The sequence below is a fragment of the Triturus cristatus genome, chromosome 5_2 (genome assembly GCF_964204655.1).
Source record: "Triturus cristatus chromosome 5_2, aTriCri1.1, whole genome shotgun sequence".
Lineage (NCBI taxonomy): Eukaryota > Metazoa > Chordata > Amphibia > Caudata > Salamandridae > Triturus > Triturus cristatus.
This window is the reverse complement of record NC_140588.1, coordinates 654,878,692-654,889,507: the sequence shown is the minus strand read 5'-3', so window position 1 is coordinate 654,889,507 and position 10,816 is coordinate 654,878,692.

Sequence of the window (10,816 nt, the reverse complement as noted above, 5' to 3'; positions counted from 1 at the left end):
CATGGCCTGATTCTCGCTACCGGAAAAAAAGGGGTGATTTATCAATCCCCAAAATTTGGAGCTATCCCGCAGGGTATCCGGTAACAGTAAGTTATTCCAGGCTTCTTCCTGGATCTCGTATTTACGAGCTTTAATAGCCAATTTATACTGTTTCCTCAAAGAAATGATTAGAGGTCTGTTTCTCGGTTTACCCTTTATTGCCTTCAAAAGAGCAGAATGAGCCTTGGTGCAATTGGTATTAAACCATTTTTTACCTGTAACACAGCCTGACTTGGATTTAGCCAGGAGGGCCGCATTTATATGTAGGCAAATAATAGCAAAAGCCTCAACTATACTGGAGTTGGTGTTAGCGTGATCTAGGCATATACCCATCTCTGGTTCAACCTTAGACAGGACTTCTTGAAGGAAAGAAATCGGGGACACCTGAGCCCATTTTAACCTCCTGCCCTGGTCTTTTACTACCAGGGCTCTAGTTCCCAGAATACTAGAATCTTTAAAGACCAAGAGCCCATCCGTGGCAACCTCGACTATCACCGGGTTGTGGTCACTGAATGCGGAGTCCTCCACCCTGTAATTTAAAATCAAAGGGAAAATCAAAGAAGAAACAAAAATGTAATCAATGACTGACCCTGAATTAGGGCCTTTAAAGGTACACGGTCTCTGCCCTTCCGTGCAGCGACCAGGTTCAGAGATGTCTGAGGAAGCCAATAGGCTCTCCAAGGCCTCGCCTGATTTGGTATGTTCAAAATGTGTGGATGATGCGTAGGGAGAACCCTCCTCATCATCCAAAATACAACCTAGGCTGCAAGGATGGACATTGAAATCGCCCATTAAAATGACCTCAAAACTATTATGTGACGCCCTGTATTTATCCAGAACCTCCCCCAGAGATTCTAGATGGTAATTTAGACTGACACTATCTTTAGAGTTATAAAAATTAATCAAAAGCGGAGAAGGTGAATTTGCCACCACTAGTTCTACAGCTAAGCAGTGTTGGGAGCCAGAATCAACCTGTTTAGCAGATCCTTTCAGGTTCAAGGAAACGAGCAAAGCAAGGCCCCCCTTAGCCCTCCCCGCCAAGCTGGGTGTGGCTGGAATATAAAAGTGAACATAACCGTCCAAAAAAAGGTTATTTGCTGTGTCCCAGGTTTCCTGCAATGCGATAATACCATGGGACAGAACATAACCAACCCATAGGTCATCCTGACTTTTGAGTCTGATGCCAGCAACATTCCAGCTTAAAATTTTGCAGGTATTTTTTTTTTGGGTTAAGTCATGCGACTCACTAACAACTACACCCTTTCCCTCAGATCTAATTCGCGAGTTGTTAACAGAGGGAGACGTGCTAGAAGAAGGCCCCTCCAAGCCCGGTCAGGCTGAGGCTTCCGGGTGATATATGTTATCAGTACGCTGTGTGGGAAATATTACAAAATTTGGGTTGGTTCCACTTCTTTCCTGGGTTTGATCAAGGCTTCCAGGGGTGTTGAGGTAAGGATTATAAAAATACCTTAAATCATGAACCCTTATTTCTGACCTATCCCAACTAGGTGGATGGTCACAAATAAAGCGCACCACTCGGCTGTCCTTAAAGTTAATGATGATGCAATCCCCTTGGACATTTTTTGGTCTAGGACCCACCCAGCTGACTCTTCTGGCAAAGAGAATTTTCCCGTCCAAAAAGTTCGGGATGGGTCTCTTTTGATTGAGCCAGAAAATCACTTAATTTTTAAGTTGTTGATAAGATTCCTCTGTATCAATTTTCAATTCCGGAACGCCGGACAAAACAACAACGTAAGGAATAGATTCAGGTGGTAGGTGGATGCAAATATTAGAGGATTTAATTGTTCTGTCTCCAGGATCTGTGTTTAAACCTTTATGTGAAGACCTACTAGCCGATTTAGTTCCAGGTAAATCCCTTAAACCAACCTTGTCATGACTACCACCTTGAGTACTGGTGATGTCTACTATCGAAGTTCTAGGAGGAACTACCCTAGAGTCAACTATAGGGGGTATGTCAGTGATGGGAGGAGAAAGTGGCGGAGCAGGAAGGGTAGGGTTCACCTTAATAGAATTAACACTGTCCTTGGTGGCTAATTTAATGACATTTTTTAATGAGCAAAAATTATCTAAAATAGTTTGCTCAAGTCGATCTACTTTGTCAGAGACCACCTTTACCCTTTCCAGAAGTGGTAATAATAGGGAACGGACTACTTGTTCGATCTGGGGGATCAAATCACTATGTTGGGGCTGGTCCAAATGCCTATTGGCAGTCTCATCCAAAGTAGTGTTATCGGCAAGCTGAACCACGCCAGGCTTCGATGGTGGGCAAATCGTAATGTTAGAATGCTTTGCCAGTCTCCCGCCCTGAGACAGCCCATCTCTCTTCCTCTTAAAGGCTGCACTGTTAACACCCTTTTTATGGGCTCTTGTCTGTGGATGAATAGGGACAGGTTGAGAGTGAATCGAAGCACTAGTGACTGCAAGGAGAACCTCTCTCGGGGCATCATTTGTGTCATTTCGGTCGGCTGATGTAATGGTGCAATCCGCTAAGTCCCGCTGCTGCACAACATCTTCCACGCCCTGCAATACAGAGTTCTTAGGGGATTTTGCTAAGGCAAGTATACCTAATGACGAGCGTCTAGCTTGACTTAGCTCGGCGGATAACCGGCGCTCAGTAATTGCTAGTTCTTGTTCTAAAACCGAAACAGCTCTCGTGATAAAATGATCCATAGTGCCAGACACAGACCCACCTCCTCCCAAACGCTTCCCCTTGCCTGCCATCATGCACTGTATACACTGTATACAACCCTATCAAAAGATGCAGTCCCAGGACAATGTTGGCGATATAATATAACGGTAATCCGAGTGTTGAGTCACAGTACTGCTTTTCACATTACCAACCAAAAGGATCAGCAGCCTCAAAAAATACATATGCAGTACACTCTACTCGTATCACCAAAGTCAAAACAATGTGCAAATCTACCTTCCTGATGATGCACGCGTAGAAGTATTAGAGGGGTGGCCCAGTCCAGTCAGGTTCAGGCAGTGACGGGCAAGGACGGGCCCACCCTTGGCCTGGGCTTCGCCCGGGCGCGGCCCGCGCGCGTCCCGCGCTGCGGGTCTACCTCCGCGACTTTAACCCTCCCCGGCGCTGCCTGCTGACGTGAAAGGCAGGCGCCCGGGAGAGGGAATGCTGGGGGCTGTGGTTCGTTGGATCTTTCCGCCGTTCCCCTCACGGCACTGCTGCAACCCGGGCAAAAGCTCTGGCTTGAAACGCCGTTCCCCTCACGGCTGGTGCAGTGATCAGCTCCTTGCGAAGTGCCTGGGAAAAGCGTCCCGCGCTGCGGGTCTACCTCCGCGACTTTAACCCTCCCCGGCGCTGCCTGCTGACGTGAAAGGCAGGCGCCCGGGAGAGGGAATGCTGGGGGCTGTGGTTCGTTGGATCTTTCCGCCGTTCCCCTCACGGCACTGCTGCAACCCGGGCAAAAGTTCTGGCTTGAAACGCCGTTCCCCTCACGGCTGGTGCAGTGATCAGCTCCTTGCGAAGTGCCTGAGAAAAGCGTCCCGCGCTGCGGGTCTACCTCCGCGACTTTAACCCTCCCCGGCGCTGCCTGCTGAAGTGAAAGGCATGCGCCCGGGAGAGGGAATGCTGGGGGCTGTGGTTCGTTGGATCTTTCCGCCGTTCCCCTCACGGCACTGCTGCAACCCGGGCAAAAGTTCCGGCTTGAAACGCCGTTCCCCTCATGGCTGGTGCAGTGATCAGCTCCTTGCGAAGTGCCTGAGAAAAGCGTCCCGCGCTGCGGGTCTACCTCCGCGACTTTAACCCTCCCCGGCGCTGCCTGCTGACGTGAAAGGCAGGCGCCCGGGAGAGGGAATGCTGGGGGCTGTGGTTCGTTGGATCTTTCCGCCGTTCCCCTCACGGCACTGCTGCAACCCGGGCAAAAGTTCCGGCTTGAAACGCCGTTCCCCTCACGGCTGGTGCAGTGATCAGCTCCTTGCCAAGTGCCTGAGAAAAGCGTCCATTGGCAATCTGAGATTTTGACTTGGTGGAGGTAGAGGTTGAGGCAGATGAAAGAACCTGGCCTTTGGCACAGGTGGAGACCGACATTGTTCCTGGTGAATGGTCGAGTAGTATAACGAACAGAGCTCGAGGCGAGGAAGAATTGCCAAGGCAACAATGGGGAGTAAGGCCAAGTTTGTCCATTGAACATATTCCACAAACCTTCTCTGAGGAAACTGTGAGTTGAGTGGCAGTAAAGACAAACAGCCAGTACTAAGAGGATTGAAAAGTGCATGGGTGCTTAAAGGAGGTAATCAGCTCCTGTGTAGATGTATTATCGAACCAGTGACATCAACCAAGTACGTTTTGATTTGGGTAGTAACAATGCAGTGCTAACAGAGCCTCCATGAATCTGAACCTCACAACAAAGTGTTGCTTCTTGAATTGATTCCAAGACTTAATGAAATGAACAAAAAAAGTGTTTCTGTTAAACCAGTTCTGAAATTGAAGTTTGACATTTTTCGTGAACTTTGACATTTTAATGAAGTTTGCTTAAGGAATTGAGAAGATTCATTAGGGCTAAAGCTGCAGAATAAGAGTAGGGTTGCATTCCAGAAAAAAGGTGGAGTAGAGATAGGGATGACTCATGAAGACTGCTTTATATACTGACAAGTACATGTCATAATTTTTGCATTTTGCACAAGTAGAAAATTGCAGAGGATATGTGTGCTGCTATTTCTAATCTTAATTGTCTCATTGTAGTAAAGCTATGAATACCTATAATCCTGGCTGGCATAGACTGGAGTAATAATCATTGTTATAATGTTATTAGCTGCTTTGCTTATAAGATCCCACTGATGTCATCAGACCTAAACCTAATATCCTAAAAAAAATTCACACCTTTAATTTAAGGTGTTACACAAGAGTGCTTCAAAGGGAGACTTTTAAAAATATTGTAGTTTGCTTTCGGAATACTTTGACACAATAGATGTGAAGAATTGCTATGTTTGCACCCAAATGCCTGCTTCAGTAGCTGAGGGTATTATATGACGCCATAATCCTCTTACCTATGGAATCACCTGTAGAATTTTAGTTAGTATTTATATCGAAAGGATCACTTTGAATATTACTTTTTGAATTGTAATAAGGTCTTTTCAGAAGTTTCGGTGTGCAAACACTTGGACTCACACCTAATGCAAATGCGATGAAAACATCCGGCCTCTAACTAAGCTTGAAACTGATGATGCCAATAGTCAGAATTTGACTTGTGGTGTGACTGCAATTGACAAGAAACGTATCGATGAATTAGAGAATAGAAGAAGGGTTTTGAGGAGAAAGTAAATGGGAAGAGTTCAGGGTAAAGATAAATGGACAAAGAAAGAATTTAAGCATAAGGAACTGTGAACTCAACCTACAATAACTTTAGATTGGTAACAGCTTGGCAAGTTGGGCAATTTTGGGGGATAAATGTGGTACATGACAAGGTCATGGGCGAAAGTAAGTTTGAACACACGTTTTAGTTGAGGAGCTATGACATGTGTGACCCACATGCATATATTTTGAAAATATCCAGAAGTCGGGCCGGTATATGTCATTTACCTGTAGTATTTCCAAAGATGTATCATATACAGAAGTTGTATGAGCAGGATGAGGGTTTCCCTGTTAGGCCAAAACATAGTAGTAGTGCTTCTGAAATCGCAGAAGAAATCTTTGGTGCCATGATTTCTTCAGTACAAGTTGTTTTAAATGACCTGAAGATTAAAAGCTTTCTACCATAGTAGCTACTTTATCAACTGGTTTCCGTGGATTATTGCTGGCAATTGATACTGAAATGATAGCTATCAGAGGTATGGTGTTGCAAAATCGTCTTGTATTTGATACTTTTCTGCCAAAAGAAGGCAGAGTCTGTTGAAGGTTCAGCAATGCTGCACCTACATACCATATAAGAGTGGAGAGATTAGAGGGTTTGTGGAAAACATCACTGATTTTAAACAGGACGTGAAGGAAATAGAAGCTGCAGCTTCTTGGGAAGCAGTTGGAAAGGGATTTTACGCTATAGGTAGTTGGTTTGGAAATGTAGGTAATGGGGTTTTAAGTGCTATAGCGAGGATCATAATTATATAGCAATTTGCTTGATTTGCTTTTTCGCTATGTTAAATGTTTCACATATATGAGATCAAAGAAAGTAGTGGTTGAGGAAATTGGAGTTAAGATAAGTAGAAGTAATTGAGAACTAGAAGAGAGCCAGTGTAAATTATGATGAAATTAAAGAATTGAACACAAGACTTTGAAAACAACATATTTCAGAGATGGTCTCAAGAAAGATTCATTTTAATTTGTGATGGCTATTTTAGCTATCAGACAGGAGATTGGAGCAGCATAAAAATAGGCTTCACTTTCTATACATCATTTATGTTCATTTTCATGTAAAATATGTATAAAACGTGTGTTTAACTTTATTAACTTGTGCATTTATCTTAATAAAATTGTAATAGGTCACCACTTTGAGCACAATAGGAAATTACATTTATTTGTGCTAAATTGAATAATAAGCAATATAACAATATTTACTGAATATTTACATTTCAATAATGATAGTTCAATTGTAAATGATTAATAATACTGTAATATTCTTCCATATTGATTATTGAGTTCACTTAGCTTGAGGTTTGGCCTTAGCTGGGCATTGCACATTTTAAAGTTTGCCAGTATGCTGTTTCTCGTCCCTCTATGGTTGTGTTATTGGGTTCCTTGTTAGTTAGAGAAAAGGTTTATTGTTTTGTATTAGGCTGCTAGTGAGGCCTGAGAATGGAAAGCTGGCAGCAGATGCTGAAGGATGATAGAACAAAGAGCCTATTAGGACGATACAACTTTAAAACACAAACAGATGTGTACCTCATTGTGTGAGAATAGGAATTTAGGGAGATTACCAGTTGCCACCATGAGATTAGCACAGTACTGTGGGAGAGAGATATGGATGTCCTGGAAACTTATATTTTGCTCTTAATTAGTGGTCCATAGTTTGTTAGGGGGAGTTCTTACTCTTATTTTGAGTAGAGGTGATCTTGTTACTGTGTTTCTTCTGAGTGGAAAGCTACATGCTGGTCACTGTTTCACTTCCTCTGAACTTCTTCTGAGGTTCATATAATGCTGACACCTTCTTTCCCTTGCCTGTAAAAATGTCAGACTATCTTTCATTACTTATTTTAGACAGGGCGAGTTTCTTTATAGACCACCTAATTTGGATATTTTGCATTCTTTACATACTGATTGTTACCATTCTGTATTTTATAATGCTTAATTTTAATGTACTCGATCAGATAAATATTTTGGCTGTACTAATATACTTTCTTAATCATTGCCTATTTCTTTGATTCTGATATGACAAACATTTAGAAAGTAAACCTTTATGGTTGAATACGATCCTCTCTGTTGTTATTGTGAAGCCACATTGGTTTCACCTTATTTGTCATGTATTTCCAATGTTAGCTTCTTCTCAATGCTTCTAGACGACAACCAAAGATCCATATGACCAGTGGGGGATTCTGTTTGATTACTTTACCCAGAGATTGAGATTCAAATACCTCCTCTCTATCAGGAGTAAATAGAATAGAAAAGTCATAACACGATGTTCCGCTAGCCTGAATGCACCCCATAAATGCAGTTTTGTAGAGCCTCTAAAAAAGTGCTCTTTCTAAAAGTCTTAATTTTGCTAACATATACGACTTTACACTGGAAGACTGCTAACAAACCTCTTAATAAGCTCTAATCCTAAACATGGTGAACACCAAATAACGTACTTTACTTCTCACTAGGGCTACAGTAAAATGGGACAATAATTGCATCAGTGTTATGAAGTGTCAATTATCGCGTTTGTTGTAGTTTGTAGCTAAACCACACATAGTTGCTTAAAAATCATTGCTTTAGGGTTGTACTATAGCCATGTACTGCCGTAGTCAAATGGTGCACCAAGCCCATGTTAAAGTAAACAATTATGGCATGTTAAAAAGCCTACAATTTACATTAGGGAAGTAATCTATGAGTAGTGCTGTGGCGTCCATAAGGCCTGGGTGTGATTCCTGTAAAAGTGAGACATACTAAATATTAAATTAATATGCCTGTACAATGCCAGAATTCAAGTGCTATCTCATTAAATTGGTTACATTACATTTTCCCGCAGTTATTGCTTGCTAAAGAATAAATGTTATATTCTAGTTAGGTACATCAGGGACAGGTCTATATAAATCAACTTTGACCATTGTAATATTTTTCAAAATGATAATTAATTGAGTATCACTGATATTTGGCAAATATTTTCTAAAGATGATTTTGACAAACTGCTGCCAGGCCCTGGGCCGACCCCGAACTGGTTTTGCAAGTCTCACATTCTTATAGTGACAGTAATTAGCATAGCATAGCTAAAGCATGCAGCGGATTCCATCATAGTACAAATGATCAATAGCCTGCTAACATCTACTCTAACAATCTTCTTATGAGAGGGAAATAAAAAGGTACACCAAAAGGGCACCACGGAGAAGTGGTAGAAACTTTCAGAGTAGCATTTTTATAGTAAATAGGGTTCCCATGTGCAGTGTGCTTTTGATGGTATCCTGTTCATAGGCAGAATGTCTCTAGTTCTACTAGTAGGATGTCATGGGTCCAGAGCCAGCCTTAGTTGGTTTTGCAGGGGTGATAAGGGGAATGTTTTCACGATCACATTACAATTTCTGGATGGAAATACAGAGCTTCACACTTTAAAACAGGGGTATTTCCTATGTGAAATACCTCCAGAATATTGCTTTCTGGGATAGTTTTGGTCCAAGACAGTGTCACAAGAAGAGTTCTTACCATTGGCTAGTGTCGTACCTTGACAGGGAAAGATTAAGGGCCCTCTACTAAGGTGCCAATTTGTTGTGTTATCACTACCAGCAGCTCAGAACACTGCTGGATTTGAAGAGAAAAGGAGGTCAGGAACATTGCATTTGTGTGTATCTGTTGAAAGGAATGAAGCCTTGTGTGCTCTTCATATAAGCTAGAACAGTAAGTGGTTCTCAAGGGTCATAGTAGTTGGGCTCATATTGACCCAAATACAAGGGGAAGGAAATGCAGAATAAACAAACTGATGAACTGAGCTGTGCTGGGACCCGGCTGAAGAGTGTGTTTAATCTTGCCTCCACGTTTTTGTCTGTGTCCTGGTACCCTAGAGTCTGTGTCTTGTGGTGAGAGATGTTTATAAGTGACCAGGAGAAAGAACTTCACCAACCAAGAAATGCATGACTTTGAAAACCCCCAGAATTAGGCTAACCGAATAAAGTGCAGCAGAAGTTGCCCAACAAAGGTACAACCTTGGTAGAAGACTTTTTCATAGTCATTCCCCTATTATTTTTAGTGGTGAAACATGAGCTTTGTAGTGGAATTGAGGAATGCAGGTATTCAGTCTTAAGGAGCCCTGCCTAGTGTTGGCTCTTGGCCTTATCTGTCTGGAGAATTGTGAGCTCCAAAATACTTCCATGTATGAACATCTGGTAATAAGAGGACCTTGACAGCAACAATTTCAAATTTTATACACTGAGAATATTTTTGCATTAAAATCCAAAGTCTTCAGCAGGACTTCGCATTCAGTGCATCTTCGCTCATTGGGCCCTCCCCATTCTTTTCCTGCCTATAGAGAAGAGACTAAGAGCAACAATGAAAGATTCTAACAGGACGGGGAGGCAAGGTGCTCCCAGTGGTAAGACAATTTCAGTAACTAAACTAACTCCTTTCCCAACCTGCAGATTTTAGTGCCGAAACAGAAATCTTCAGTGGGACATTGACTTCATTGTAGCCAGACTCATGGAGCTGTTGCTGTCTAAATTCTCTTGCCTTGATCAACTGGCAGATTTTGACTTCCATTTTTGTGACTATGTGAAAAGGTAACTATGTTGAACAAAGAATAGTTAGGTTAACCTGACCTTCACTGCATTAGGGTCAATCAATCAATCAATCAAGAAATTTGTATAGCGCGCTACTCACCCGGAGGGTCTCAAGGCGCTTGGGGGGGGGAGGTCTGCTACTGCTCGAACAGCCAGGTCTTGAGTTGCTTCCTGAAGGAGAGGTGGTCTTGGGTCAGACGAAGGTGGATGGGGAGGGAGTTCCACGTCTTGGCTGCCAGGTAGGAGAAGGATCTTCCTCCCATGGTGGCTTTTTGGACGTGTGGAACGGCGGCGAGGGCGTGGCTGGTCGATCGTAGCTGACGGGTGGGAGTGTAGAAGGTCAGGCGGTTGTTGAGGTACCTGGGGCCCAGGTCGTGGAGGGCCTTGTGTGCGTGGGTGAGGAGTCGGAACGTGATTCTCTTGCTGACGGGGAGCCAGTGGAGGTCTCTCAGGTGTCCGGAGATGTGGCTGTGTCGGGGGATGTCCAGGATGCGTCGTGCGGAGGCGTTCTGGATTCGTTGGAGTCTTATCTGAAGTTTGATTGTGGTTCCGGTGTAGAGGGTGTTCCCGTAGTCCAGTCGGCTGGTGACGAGGGCCTTGGTGACCGTCTTCCTGGTTTCGGTGGGGATCCAACGGAAGATCTTACGGAGCATGCGTAGGATGTTGAAACATGATGATGAGACGGCGTTGACTTGTCTGGTCATCGAGAGTGAGGAGTCCAGGATGAATCCCAGGTTGCGTGCGTGGTCCGTTGGTTTGGGTGTGCTGCCAAGGGCCGGGGGCCACCATGAGTCGTCCCATGCAGAGGGTGAAGATCCGAGGATGAGGATTTCCGTCTTGTCTGAGTTCAGTTTCAGGTGGCTGTTCATCATCCATTCAGCTACGTCTTTCATCCCTTCGT